The 16,141-nt window shown below is 36.2% G+C and overlaps 1 long non-coding RNA gene across 1 annotated transcript; it reads left to right on the top strand.

Moving 5' to 3' along the window:
• Positions 1-677: 677 nt before the first annotated feature.
• Positions 678-15,106, top strand: LOC139518802 (uncharacterized). Its single transcript, XR_011663459.1, has 3 exons — positions 678-809; positions 1,806-1,926; positions 13,880-15,106. It is a non-coding gene; the product is annotated as an uncharacterized lncRNA (long non-coding RNA).
• Positions 15,107-16,141: the final 1,035 nt, after the last annotated feature.

Below are 16,141 nucleotides of genomic sequence, written 5' to 3'. Positions count from 1 at the left end.
AGATCATTTAACAAGGAGGAACAATATACCAATGTGGTTAAAACCTTTTAAAGCATATTGGTTTTAGAGTGCCCACAAGGGTGATATTGCCTTGTATTACAACTGCCACTGTGACCTTGACCTTTGAACTTTAAAGTCAATAGCGCTTAAGATATTCTTAACGAGTAACACCATACCAAGTTTTGAGCATTTTGGTTCTAGAGTGTCCATAACAATTTTATCTACACGCAACTTACGTGTAGTAGGCGAGGGGATAATAAACTAAGTTTTATAAGAATTAGACAAACAGATACATCGTATAGCCATCGCACCATCATCGTAATCCATCGTGTAGCCTTCGTAATCAATCGTGTAGCCTTCGTGATCCATCGTGTAGGCTTCGGCTGAGATATGATGCTTACATACCCGTCTTCGGTTAACCTTCTTATGTCCATCTTTTGCTATCGTATATAATTTCGGCACCATCATATAGACTTCGTTATTCATCGTACTTGCTTCGGTCACTTTTTGGTATTTTAACGAGATCGGGACCAACTTCGTACGAACTTACAATTTTCGCATTCGGGTGTCCATCGTATATAAAAATCGGGACAGTGTGACGCGGGCATAAACCCCATCCTGATCCACAATATCATATGGATTGATTTGTAAAAGCGGAACATCCAGCTATTCCGTTCACGTACTAATATTATATTTCCCTGGTCAAAATGAAGGACGCTGCAAATTTTTTTACCATCGAATGGAAAGCCACTAATTATGCCTATGTACAGTTTCGCTGCCCCTTTTTATAACGATTTTAGTCTGTGAAGGTATACTGTTCTGAAATATGGTGTTTAAATTTTGAGTATTGTAGTTGATGTTTTACAGATAAGAACAAATACAGAAGTTATTATAACTGTTATAAAAGATGGTGAGAATGCCAGATTCAACATAAAATAAAAACTAAACATAAAAAATAGACAACGATATTGTATTGGTTGATTTTAAAAGATTTTTAACTTAATCATAAAGTTGTGTTACAAAGAAAATATAATAAATAGATGTCAGCTAGATTTGGACAAAGAAAGACAACTCTGTCGTTATAATATTCTGATTTTGGAAAAGACCCAGGTCACGTTCAATGACTGTATTAATAGAATGCATGGGAAAGACATTTTTTTAAGATTTAGGGTCTATAATTATCACATACATATTGTAGTATGGTTGATTAAAGTTGTTCTTCACATTACAGTAAATTAAGAGTCATTATACATTGAGAATGGAAATGGGGAATGTGATTATGTGTCAACAGAGACATATAATTGTATTATATGTCTCTGGTGTCAAAGAGACAAAAAAAACCAGACCAAAAGGCAGACAACAGCAGTAGGCTACCAATGTATGCCTACATGTATGCCTGTCTATGTCAAGCCATTTTACTATTTATTCTAACTTCAAGATACATGTATCTCATAAAGTTTATAAAATATCTTACATGTATATAGTTTATGAGATACATTTGTATCTCATATAGTTGATGCCATAACTTATATAATTTATGAGATATCTATATATTTAGTTATCAACAGAATAAAGGTTTTCTTCAAGATCATGTGAAGAATTTGGTTTTAAATCAAAATCAAGAAAAAAATACATTTTTTCCTTATCGAATAAAATTGGTTCCCAGAATAATGAATGATTTAAAATATACAAAGAAATTAGTGTCCTTACTAAACCTTTATAGCATCATGGTGAAATTATTCTAAATTTTATTCAAGGTGTGTTTTAAGTAGCTTATTTTTTAAACAGATGTTTTATAATTTTAGGGTAACATTGCTAATTCCAACAGTGCTGTTTGAAAATACAGAAAAAACAATGAGACTAGTGTAAACTGAACCCTGCATAAAAAGAAAAATCATTGTTAGCTGAATTATATTAAAACATACAGTAAGTATTCTGTAGTAATATGTTCTAAGGAATAACTGCAGTAAGTATTCTGTAGTGATATGTTCTAAGGAATAACTGCAGTAAGTATTCTGTAGTAATATGTTCTAAGGAATAACTGCAGTAAGCATTCTGTAGTAATATATTCTAAGGAATAACTGCAGTAAGTATTCTGTAGTGATATGTTCTAAGGAATAACTGCAGTAAGTATTCTGTAGTGATATGTTCTAAGGAATAACTGCAGTAAGTATTATGTAGTGATATGTTCTAAGGAATAACTGCAGTAAGTATTCTGTAGTGATATGTTCTAAGGAATAACTGCAGTAAGTGTTCTGTAGTAATATGTTCTAAGGAATAACTGCAGTAAGTATTCTGTAGTAATATGTTCTAAGGAGTAACTGCAGTAAGTATTCTGTAGTGATATGTTCTAAGGAATAACTGCAGTAAGTATTCTGTAGTAATATGTTCTAAGGAATAACTGCAGTAAGTATTCTGTAGTAATATGTTCTAAGGAATAACTGCAGTAAGTATTCTGTAGTAATATGTTCTAAGGAATAACTGCAGTAAGTATTCTGTAGTAATATGTTCTAAGGAATAACTGCAGTAAGTATTCTGTAGTAATATGTTCTAAGGAATAACTGCAGTAAGTATTCTGTAGTAATATGTTCTATGGAATAACTGCAGTAAGTATTCTGTAGTAATATACAAATGTATTCTAAGGAATAACTGATGGACGTCAAGTTGGTTACCTATTCCCTATTCCCTATTCGTTACCTATTCCCTATTCCCTATTCGTTGCCTATTCGTTACCTATTCCCTATTCCCTATTCGTTGCCTATTCGTTACCTATTCCCTATTCCCTATTCGTTACCTATTCGTTACCTATTCCCTATTCCCTATTCGTTACCTATTCCCTATTCCCTATTCGTTGCCTATTCGTTACCTATTCCCTATTCCCTATTCGTTACCTATTCGTTACCTATTCCCTATTCCCTATTCGTTACCTATTCGTTACTTATTTGATTTTTAATATCCTCCCCCCTTTTTAATTATGGCATGGAATAGTTTAATATGGCTGCCGTTACCATGGAAACGGCACAATTGTGAAAAAAATGAGTTTTTGGTTTTTGGTGAACTGTTTGGATATGCTTCAACTCAGAATCATCATATTTTAAAACAATGTAGGTGCCCACTATATACAGGTGTTGGATGATTTTGGCGATCATTGGAACTACTATGTTGCCATGGAAACTACACCAAAATTTTCAAAATTCTAAAAATGCTTAAAACTTCATGAAACTTCACAGTAATGATGAGCAACATTGGAGTTGGAATTTCCAAAATAGGTCTTGTTACCATGGAAACAATGCAAAAAGGTCAAAAATTTCAAAAATAAGAATTTTCCGCAAACTGGATGAAACTTTACAGGAATGGTAACTGGCATAGGCAGAGTTGGATTTTGAAGTTAGAATTTTCAAAATGGCCGCCGTAACCATGGAAACAGCAAAAATATCAAAAATTCAAAATGTTCAAACTTAATGAAACTTTGCAAAAATGTTACTAGACATCTGTAGATGCTCTCTTTGACTTTGGAATTGTCAAAATGGCTGCCGCTCACCTGGTAATAGGGGGAAGGGGTGCCTTCCGTTATTGCTAGCAATTACAAATCTAGTTGTTAATAGTCTTACATATGGTAATAGTTCTGAATTGGTTGAGGTAAAATGATCTTTTTATGACCTATTTATATGTGTTTGTGCTCAACCGATCCTTTTACTTCATGTTCGATACGCATTTGTTCCTTACTTGTTTTTTTATACGTTCTACCTTTTAACTGCTTTATGTCCGTATGTTTGAAGATGGATCTTAGTTCTAAGGGATGAAATCACCGTGTTAGCGCTTGCAAAAAATAGAAGATGTGGTATGATTGCCAATGAGACAACACTCCACAATAGACCAACATGACACAGAAATTATCAACTATAGTTCACTGTACGGCCTTCCACAATGAGCATAGCCCAAACCGTGTAGTCACCTATAAAAGGCCTAGACATGACAACCTCACACAATTCAAACAACAAAACTGACGGCCGTATTTCATATACCAAAAAATAAACGGATATATGTAACACAAAAACAAACGATAACTACTTAATTTCAGGCTCTTGTCTAGGGACAGGCACATACTAACATAATGTGGTGGGGTTAAACATGTAAGCAGGGTCTACATCGTTTCGGAGCATGCTATTACCTTGTTGAATTCGTTCCATAACTCGCTTATAATTCGCTTGTAATACGTGTATCATACGTTGCACCTTTTAAAACATGATTTTTAATTGTTTTGTTGTCTCTGGTGGTAGATTTGGGTTCTTACAGGTGATATAACTCTATAAGCGCATTTGTACCTGTTCCAGCGCTCGGATAATACCCTGTTACTTTTTCGTTCCTGATTCGCTTTTAATGCGCGGGGTATACGTTGCACATTGAAATAAATCGTTTTTTAATTGTGTTTATGTCTCTGGTGGTAAGAATGTGTTCTTAGAGATGAAATGACTCTATTAGCACGCATGTACCCGTTCCAGCGCTCGGTTAATACCCTGTTACCTATTCGTTACCTATTCGTTACCTATTCACTTATCATACGTTTGTTGTACGTTGCACCTTTTAGAAAAGGATTTTTAATTAAGTTCATATCTCTGGTGGTAATAATGTGTTCTTTTAGATGAAATACCCCTATTAGCGCGTATGTACTCGTTCCAGCGCTCGGATAATACCCTGTTACTGATTCGTTCCCTATTCGCTTTTAATGCGCGGGTTATACGCTGCACCTTGAAATAAATCGTTTTTCAATTGTGCCCATGTCTCTGGTGGTAACAATGTGTTCTTAGAGATGAAATGACTCTATTAGCACGCATGTACCAGTTCCAGCGCTCGCTTTATACCCTGTTACCTATTCGTTACCTATTCACTTATAATACGTTTGTTGTACGTTGTACCTTTCAGAAAAAGGATTTTCAATGGTGTCCGTGTCTCTGGTGGTAACAATGTGTTCTTAGAGATGAAATGATCCTATTAGCGCGTATGTACCCGTTCCAGCGCTCCATAAATACCCTGTTACCTATTCGTTACCTATTCACTTATAATACGTTTGTTGTACGTTGCACCTTTTAGAAAAGGATTTTCAATTAAATTCATATCTCTGGTGGTAACAATGTGTTCTTAGAGATGAAATGACCCCATTAGAGCGCATGTACCCGTTCCAGCGCTCGGTAAATAACCTGTTACCTATTCGTTACTTATTCGCTTTTAATGCGCGGGGTATACGGTGCACCTTGAAATAAATCGTTTTTTAATAGTGTTCAGGTCTCTGGTGGTAAGAATGTGTTCTTAGAGATGAAATTACCCTATTAGCGCGCATGTACCCGTTCCAGCGCTCGGTTAATACCCTGTTACCTATTCGTTACCTATTCGTTACCTATTCGCTTATAATACATTTTTTTATACGTTGCACCTGTTAAAGAGGATTTTTAATTATGTCCAGGTCTCAGACGGTAACAATGTGTTCTTAGAGATGAAATGACCCCATTAGAGCGCATGTACCCGTTCCAGCGCTCGGTAAATAACCTGTTACCTATTCGATACCTATTCGCTTTTAATGCGCAGGGTATACGGTGCACCTTTAAATAAATAGTTTTTTAATTGTGTTCAGGTCTCTGGTGGTAAGAATGTGTTCTTAGAGATGAAATGACCCTATTAGCGCGCATGTACCCGTTCCAGCGCTCAGTTAATACCCTGTTACCTATTCGTTACCTATTCGTTACCTATTCGCTTATAATACATTTTTTTATACGTTTCACCTGTTAGAAAAGGATTTTCAATTATGTCCATGTCTCAGGCGGTAACAATGTGTTCTTAGAGATGAAATTACCCTATTAGCGCTCATGTACCCGTTCCAGTGCTCGGTAAATAATCTTGTTACCTATTCGTTACCTATTCGCTTTTAATGCGCGGGGTATACGCTGCAACTTGAAATAAATCGTGTTTTAATTGTGTTCATGTCTGGTGGTAACAATGTGTTCTTAGAGATGAATGACCCCATTAGACACATGTACCCGTTCCAGCGCTCGGTAAATAACCTGTTACCTATTCGTTACTTATTCGCTTTTAATGCGCGGGGTATACGGTGCACCTTGAAATAAATCGTTTTTTAATTGTGTTCAGGTCTCTGGTGGTAAGCATGTGTTCTTAGAGATGAAATTACCCTATTAGCGCGCATGTACCCGTTCCAGCGCTCGGTTAATACCCTGTTACCTATTCGTTACCTATTCGTTACCTATTCGCTTATAATACATTTTTTTATACGTTGCACCGGTTAGAAAAGGATTTTTAATTATGTCCAGGTCTCAGACGGTAACAATGTTTTCTTAGAGATGAAATGACCCCATTAGAGCGCATGTACCCGTTCCAGCGCTCGGTAAATAACCTGTTACCTATTCGTTACCTATTCGCTTTTAATGCGCGGGGTATACGGTGCACCTTGAAATAAATCGTTTTTTAATTGTGTTCAGGTCTCTGGTGGTAAGAATGTGTTCTTAGAGATGAAATTACCCTATTAGCGCGCATGTACCCGTTCCAGCGCTCGGTTAATACCCTGTTACCTATTCGTTACCTATTCGCTTATAATACATTTTTTTATACGTTGAACCTGTTAGAAAAGGATTTTCAATTATGTCCATGTCTCAGGTGGTAACAATGTGTTCTTAGAGATGAAATTACCATATTAGCGCTCATGTTCCCGTTCCAGTGCTCGGTAAATAATCTTGTTACCTATTCGTTACCTATTCGCTTTTAATGCGCGGGGTATACGCTGCAACTTGAAATAAATCGTGTTTTAATTGTGTTCATGTCTGGTGGTTACAATGTGTTCTTAGAGATGAATGACCCCATTAGAGCGCATGTACCCGTTCCAGCGCTCGGTAAATAACCTGTTACCTATTCGTTACTTATTCGCTTTTAATGCGCGGGGTATACGGTGCACCTTGAAATAAATCGTTTTTTAATTGTGTTCAGGTCTCTGGTGGTAAGAATGTGTTCTTAGAGATGAAATTACCCTATTAGCGCGCATGTACCCGTTCCAGCGCTCGGTTAATACCCTGTTACCTATTTGTTACCTATTCGTTACCTATTCGCTTATAATACATTTTTTTATACGTTGCACCGGTTAGAAAAGGATTTTTAATTATGTCCAGGTCTCAGACGGTAACAATGTGTTCTTAGAGATGAAATGACCCCATTAGAGCGCATGTACCCGTTCCAGCGCTCGGTAAATAACCTGTTACCTATTCGTTACCTATTCGCTTTTAATGCGCGGGGTATACGGTGCACCTTGAAATAAATCGTTTTTTAATTGTGTTCAGGTCTCTGGTGGTAAGAATGTGTTCTTAGAGATGAAATTACCCTATTAGCGCGCATGTACCCGTTCCAGCGCTCGGTTAATACCCTGTTACCTATTCGTTACCTATTCGCTTATAATACATTTTTTTATACGTTGAACCTGTTAGAAAAGGATTTTCAATTATGTCCATGTCTCAGGTGGTAACAATGTGTTCTTAGAGATGAAATTACCATATTAGCGCTCATGTTCCCGTTCCAGTGCTCGGTAAATAATCTTGTTACCTATTCGTTACCTATTCGCTTTTAATGCGCGGGGTATACGCTGCAACTTGAAATAAATCGTGTTTTAATTGTGTTCATGTCGGTTGGTAACAATGTGTTCTTAGAGATGAATGACCCCATTAGAGCGCATGTACCCGTTCCAGCGCTCGGTAAATAACCTGTTACCTATTCGTTACTTATTCGCTTTTAATGCGCGGGGTATACGGTGCACCTTGAAATAAATCGTTTTTTAATTGTGTTCAGGTCTCTGGTGGTAAGAATGTGTTCTTAGAGATGAAATTACCCTATTAGCGCGCATGTACCCGTTCCAGCGCTCGGTTAATACCCTGTTACCTATTCGTTACCTATTCGCTTATAATACATTTTTTTATACGTTTCACCTGTTAGAAAAGGATTTTCAATTATGTCCATGTCTCAGGTGGTAACAATGTGTTCTTAGAGATGAAATGACCCCATTAGAGCGCATGTACCCGTTCCAGCGCTCGGTAAATAACCTGTTACCTATTCGTTGCTTAAAACTCCTTTTCTAAAAGGTGCAACCTACAACAAAAGTATGATAAGTGAATAGGTAACGAATAGGTAACAGGGTATTTACCGCGCGCTGGAACGGGTACATGCACGCTAATAGGGTAATTTCATCTCTAAGAACACATTGTTACCACAAAAGACATGGAGACAATTAAAAATCCTTTTCTAAAAGGTGCAACATACAACAAACGTATTATAAGTGAATAGGTAACGAATAGGTAACGAATAGGTAACAGGGTATTAAACGACCGCTGGAACGGGTTCATGCGCTCTAATAGGGTCATTTCATTTCTAAGAACACATTGTTACCACCAGAGACATGAACACAATTAAAAAACGATTTATTTCAAGGTGCAACGTATACCTCGTGCATTAAAAGCAAATAAGGAACGAATAAGAAGCAGGGTATTAACTGAGCGCTGCAACGAGTACATACGCGCTAATAGGGGTATTTCATCTAAAAGAACACATTATTACCACCAGAGATATGAACTGAATTAAAAATCCTTTTCTAAAAGGTGCAACGTACAACAAACGTATTATAAGTGAATAGGTAACGAATAGGTAACAGGGTATTTATCGAGCGCTGGAACGGGTACATGCACGCTAATAGGGTCATTTCATCTCTAAGAACACATTGTTACCGTCTGAGCCCTGGACATAATTGAAAATCCTTTTCTAACAGGTGCAACGTATAAAAAAATGTATTATAAGCGAATAGGTAACGAATAGGTAACAGGGTATTAACCGAGCGCTGGAACGGGAACATGCGCGCTAATAGGGTAATTTCATCTCTTAGAACACATTCTTACCACCAGAGACCTGAACACAATTAAAAAACGATTTATTTCAAGGTGCACCGTATACCCCGCGCATTAAAAGCGAATAAGTAACGAATAGGTAACAGGTTATTTACCGAGCGCTGGAACGGGTACATGCGCTCTAATGGGGTCATTTCATCTCTAAGAACACATTGTTACCACCAGACATGAACACAATTAAAACACGATTTATTTCAAGTTGCAGCGTATACCCCGCGCATTAAAAGCGAAAAGGTAACGAATAGGTAACAGCTTATTTACCGAGCGCTGGAACGGGTACATGCGCTCTAATGGGGTCATTTCATCTCTAAGAACACATTGTTACCACCTGAGACATGGACATAATTGAAAATCCTTTTCTAACAGGTGAAACGTATAAAAAAATGTATTATAAGCGAATAGGTAACGAATAGGTAACAGGGTATTAACCGAGCGCTGGAACGGGTACATGCGCGCTAATAGGGTAATTTCATCTCTAAGAACACATTCTTACCACCAGAGACCTGCACACAATTAAAAAACGATTTATTTCAAGGTGCACCGTATACCCCGCGCATTAAAAGCGAATAAGTAACGAATAAGTAACAGGTTATTTACCGAGCGCTGGAACGGGAACATGCGCTCTAATGGGGTCATTCATCTCTAAGAACACATTGTTACCACCAGACATGAACACAATTAAAACACGATTTATTTCAAGTTGCAGCGTATACCCCGCGCATTAAAAGCGAATAGGTAACGAATAGGTAACAAGATTATTTACCGAGCACTGGAACGGGTACATGAGCGCTAATAGGGTAATTTCATCTCTAAGAACACATTGTTACCACCTGAGACATGGACATAATTGAAAATCCTTTTCTAACAGGTGAAACGTATAAAAAAATGTATTATAAGCGAATAGGTAACGAATAGGTAACGAATAGGTAACAGGGTATTAACCGAGCGCTGGAACGGGTACATGCGCGCTAATAGGGTCATTTCATCTCTAAAAACACATTCTTACCACCAGAGACCTGAACACAATTAAAAAACGATTTATTTCAAGGTGCACCGTATACCCCGCGCATTAAAAGCGAATAGGTAACGAATAGGTAACAGGTTATTTACCGAGCGCTGGAACGGGTACATGCGCTCTAATGGGGTCATTTCATCTCTAAGAACACATTGTTACCGTCTGAGACCTGGACATAATTGAAAATCCTTTTCTAACAGGTGCAACGTATAAAAAAATGTATTATAAGCGAATAGGTAACGAATAGGTAACAGTGTATTAACCGAGCGCTGGAACGGGTACATGCGCGCTAATAGAGTAATTTCATCTCTAAGAACACATTCTTACCACCAGACCTGAACACAATTAAAAAACGATTTATTTCAAGGTGCACCGTATACCCCGCGCATTAAAAGCGAATAAGTAACGAATAGGTAACAGGTTATTTACCGAGCGCTGGAACGGGTACATGCGCTCTAATGGGGTCATTTCATCTCTAAGAAGACATTGTTACCACCAGGCATGAACACAATTAAAACACGATTTATTTTAAGTTGCAGCGTATACCCCGCGCATTAAAAACGAATAGGTAACGAATAGGTAACAAGATTATTTACCGAGCACTGGAACGGGTACATGAGCGCTAATAGGGTAATTTCATCTCTAAGAACACATTGTTACCACCTGAGACATGGACATAATTGAAAATCCTTTTCTAACAGGTGAAACGTATAAAAAAATGTATTATAAGCGAATAGGTAACGAATAGGTAACGAATAGGTAACGAATAGGTAACAGGGTATTAACCGAGCGCTGGAACGGGTACATGCGCGCTAATAGGGTAATTTCATCTCTAAGAACACATTCTTACCACCAGAGACCTGAACACAATTAAAAAACGATTTATTTCAAGGTGCACCGTATACCCCGCGCATTAAAAGCGAATAAGTAACAAATAGGTAACAGGTTATTTACCGAGCGCTGGAACGGGTACATGCGCTCTAATGGGATCATTTCATCTCTAAGAACACATTGTTACCACCAGAGATATGAATTTAATTGAACATCCTTTTCTAAAAGGTGCAACGTACAACAAACGTATTATAAGTGAATAGGTAACGAATAGGTAACAGGGTATTTATCGAGCGCTGGAACGGGTACATACGCGCTAATAGGATCATTTCATCTCTAAGAACACATTGTTACCACCAGAGACACGGACACCATTGAAAATCCTTTTTCTGAAAGGTGCAACGTACAACAAACGTATTATAAGTGAATAGGTAACGAATAGGTAACAGGGTATAAAGCGTGCGCTGGAACGGGTACATGCGTGCTAATAGAGTCATTTCATCTCTAAGAACACATTGTTACCACCAGAGACATGGGCACAATTGAAAAACGATTTATTTCAAGGTGCAGCGTATAACCCGCGCATTAAAAGCGAATAGGGAACGAATCAGTAACAGGGTATTATCCGAGCGCTGGAACGAGTACATACGCGCTAATAGGGGTATTTCATCTAAAAGAACACATTATTACCACCAGAGATATGAACTTAATTAAAAATCCTTTTCTAAAAGGTGCAACGTACAACAAACGTATTATAAGTGAATAGGTAACGAATAGGTAACGAATAGGTAACAGGGTATTAACCGAGCGCTGGAACGGGTACATGCGTGCTAATAGGTTCATTTCATCTCTAAGAACACATTCTTACCACCAGAGACATAAACACAATTAAAAAACGATTTATTTCAATGTGCAACGTATACCCCGCGCATTAAAAGCGAATCAGGAACGAAAAAGTAACAGGGTATTATCCGAGCGCTGGAACAGGTACAAATGCGCTTATAGAGTTATATCACCTGTAAGAACCCAAATCTACCACCAGAGACAACAAAACAATTAAAAATCATGTTTTAAAAGGTGCAACGTATGATACACGTATTACAAGCGAATTATAAGCGAGTTATGGAACGAATTCAACAAGGTAATAGCATGCTCCGAAACGATGTAGACCCTGCTTACATGTTTAACCCCACCACATTATGTTAGTATGTACCTGTCCCTAGACAAGAGCCTGAAATTAAGTAGTTATCGTTTGTTTTTGTGTTACATATATCCGTTTATTTTTTGGTATATGAAATACGGCCGTCAGTTTTGTTGTTTGAATTGTGTGAGGTTGTCATGTCTGGGCCTTTTATAGGTGACTACACGGTTTGGGCTATGCTCATTGTGGAAGGCCGTACAGTGACCTATAGTTGATAATTTCTGTGTCATGTTTGTCTATTGTGGAGTGTTGTCTCATTGGCAATCATACCACATCTTCTATTTTTTGCAAGCGCTAACACGGTGATTTCATCCCTTAGAACCAAGATCCATCTTCAAACATACGGACATAAAGCAGTTAAAAGGTAGAACGTATAAAAAAACAAGTAAGGAACAAATGCGTATCGAACATGAAGTAAAAGGATCGGTTGAGCACAAACACATATAAATAGGTCATAAAAAGATCATTTTACCTCAACCAATTCAGAACTATTACCATATGTAAGACTATTAACAACTAGATTTGTAATTGCTAGCAATAACGGAAGGCACCCCTTCCCCCTATTACCACGTGAGCGGCAGCCATTTTGACAATTCCAAAGTCAAAGAGAGCATCTACAGATGTCTAGTAACATTTTTGCAAAGTTTCATTAAGTTTGAACATTTTGAATTTTTGATATTTTTGCTGTTTCCATGGTTACGGCGGCCATTTTGAAAATTCTAACTTCAAAATCCAACTCTGCCTATGCCAGTTACCATTCCTGTAAAGTTTCATCCAGTTTGCGGAAAATTCTTATTTTTGAAATTTTTGACCTTTTTGCATTGTTTCCATGGTAACAAGACCTATTTTGGAAATTCCAACTCCAATGTTGCTCATCATTACTGTGAAGTTTCATGAAGTTTTAAGCATTTTTAGAATTTTGAAAATTTTGGTGTAGTTTCCATGGCAACATAGTAGTTCCAATGATCGCCAAAATCATCCAACACCTGTATATAGTAGGCACCTACATTGTTTTAAAATATGATGATTCTGAGTTGAAGCATATCCAAACAGTTCACCAAAAACCAAAAACTCATTTTTTTCACAATTGTGCCGTTTCCATGGTAACGGCAGCCATATTAAACTATTCCATGCCATAATTAAAAAGGGGGAAGGATATTAAAAATCAAATAAGTAACGAATAGGTAACGAATAGGGAATAGGGAATAGGTAACGAATAGGGAATAGGGAATAGGTAACGAATAGGCAACGAATAGGGAATAGGGAATAGGTAACGAATAGGGAATAGGGAATAGGTAACGAATAGGTAACGAATAGGGAATAGGGAATAGGTAACGAATAGGCAACGAATAGGGAATAGGGAATAGGTAACGAATAGGCAACGAATAGGGAATAGGGAATAGGTAACGAATAGGGAATAGGGAATAGGTAACCAACTTGACGCCCATGAATAACTGCCCATTTTGTGTTGTTTATGAAATGTGGTCAAATTAAAAAAAAGCATATGGTATTATATATAATTGTGAATAAATTTGAATTGTTTGTTTACTATTTGTATACATCTGATGTAACCAATAAATGGAAATAATAGTTGAGTGAATAGAGGGTGGTAGAGAAAGGATGATTTGTAACCTAAAGGACAATATGCTCAAGGGAGGTAATCTTTGTTAATATCAGGAAATTAAAGGTGAATCAGAGATAAACACTAAAACAACAACTGTCTAAAATCTTAATCTAGTTATCCCCTTACCAATCACATTATTCTAAAAAAATCAAATAAATCGTGAAAAACATTGTTTAATTTTTTTTTGGTGTTTAAAGGGCCTGGACATAACTTACATGTAACCATGATATTTAAATGCTTTATTGGTTACTTCCCTTTTTCAGATTTGAAATGGAGGGAGTCCCCATATTACAAAAGGATGCTGTTGACAAGAACTCTTCATACATGTATTGGTCTTATAGCACACTGAGTGAAGAAATAAACATGTACATCAAAGCTGAACCTGAAGAAAATCCAACAAGTAACAACAAATGTGAGATACACGATTCTCAAAATATCGAAAAGGAACCAAAATTAAATGGAGACCTTAATTTAAAACAAGTTGTTGAAGTTGATTCACTAGCCAAGAAAGAAATGCAAGATTGTTCTTTTTGTAAAAAAAAAATTCCAAAAGATGATATTAAATTTCATATGAAAAAACACACAAAGGATTTCTCATGTGACATATGTAGCATACACTTTAAACAATTTCAAGGATTGAAAAATCACTATGCAACCCATACTGGTGTAAGGAAATATGAGTGTGAATCATGTGATAAAACATTCAGTGAGTTAGCAACTCTTAAAGAACACCTTAATATACATACTGGTGATAAACCATACATGTGTGATAAGTGTGGTAAAACTTTCAATCACCACAGCTCTCTTGGAAAACATCGATATACACATAGTGATGAAAAACCTCATATATGTGACGTATGTGGACGTGGATTTAAACGTAAGGATATTCTGAAGGAACATACTAAGGTACATACTGGCGAGGCAACAAGGAAGTATAAAACGATAAAAGAATATAGATGTCCGGTGTGTAATAAAGTGTGTGGAAAAAGTTCTCATCTGACCATACATATGAGGGTTCACACGGGTGAGAAACCCTTCAAGTGTGAACTCTGTGACAGAAGATTTCCGGCAAACGAAGATAAAAAAAAACATATGAAAGTTCATAAAGATTAACAGGATTTTTGAAGCATTTCAAATTTTCAACTATCATTCCTACTTGGTTTTTTATCACAATCTATTTTATTTGGCCTGTGATGATTATACATATATATATAAGGTCAATATTGCAAACACCACAGAACAACTCAAATTTTTGTTTGTTCACTCAACTTGTTGCTGAAACCATATGTTTAGTGAAACTCAATTTGATCAGAAAGGTCTCTTATGAGCTTATTTAGAAGTGTGTTGAAAGTGTTCTCTTTTTAGATTCAGGCCTGTTTTGTTTTTGAAGTGATTTTTGTTTGTATGCTATTAATTCAAATGAGATTTTCATGTATATATTATATTAATTTATTTTGCTCAATAAATTATGTTAATTTATTTGTGATAAATTATGTTAATTTATTTGTATTTGATGATTCAATTAGAAGAAAAATTGCTCACATTCCTCAACATTCATATCATTATATATATATATAGAGTAACAACTACAGTCCATTGCAGTAAGATATTCTAAGGAAGTATTAGTTTTTTAAAAACCTATGGCAGTGTAAGTCTAGAGAGTCTAAAGGTCATAACTGTCATCCCAATTGAAAGGAACATCAAAAGCATGTTCTTTATTTATAACATTTATTCATTTATAAACTCCTTTCTACAGGTATGTAGAAATTTCAATTTCAACAACTTGTTTTGAATTGAGGTCTTCATTGTGAAGAAGACCTTAATTCAAAAGACTTCATTTAGTTTTGGTTCCTTCTCAATATTTTGAGTTTCATTCATCTCACTTTTTTGGTTACTTGTTGGATTTTATTGGGTTCAGCTTTGATGTTTATTTCTTGACTTACATGTAGTGTGCTATAAGATCAATATGAGGAGATCCTTTCTCAACATATATTTTTAAATGCTTTAATATTACAAAAATTTTATTGTAATCTGGAACTAGTTGAGTTGACAGAAAGATTAGTAACAAAACAATATTTATAATGTTTGCAAAGTCCTTATAAAGCTGTTTAATTGTACTGCCTACAATAGAAAAAGGCTGCTTTGATATATTTCTGTATGCGCTTTTCCCAAAATACCATACAGTTCCTCTGGAAAACCATAAATTTAGAAATTTCCCTGATCAATCTCTTTTACCTGAGATAACAGTCTTTCAAATCTCCAATGAAAATGTCACACCATTTTAAACTGTTATAGTCTATAATTGACGTATTTTCTGTTTTTGGAAGTACAACAACAAGTAATTTCTGTTTAGAATACGAATTATTACAAAAAAATGACTTTCTTTTCATCCGTATATAAACTATATATTAACTTTAGTAATATCATATTTAAAATATTATTCATCTAGAATATTTTACCGAATTAACATGATGTAACATGTTTTTGGAAGATAACAAAATTCCGAAGTTACTTTCATACAGTAC

Source organism: Mytilus edulis, chromosome 4, assembly GCF_963676685.1.
Source record: "Mytilus edulis chromosome 4, xbMytEdul2.2, whole genome shotgun sequence".
Taxonomy (NCBI): domain Eukaryota; kingdom Metazoa; phylum Mollusca; class Bivalvia; order Mytilida; family Mytilidae; genus Mytilus; species Mytilus edulis.
This window is presented reverse-complemented; position numbering and strand designations above follow the sequence as displayed.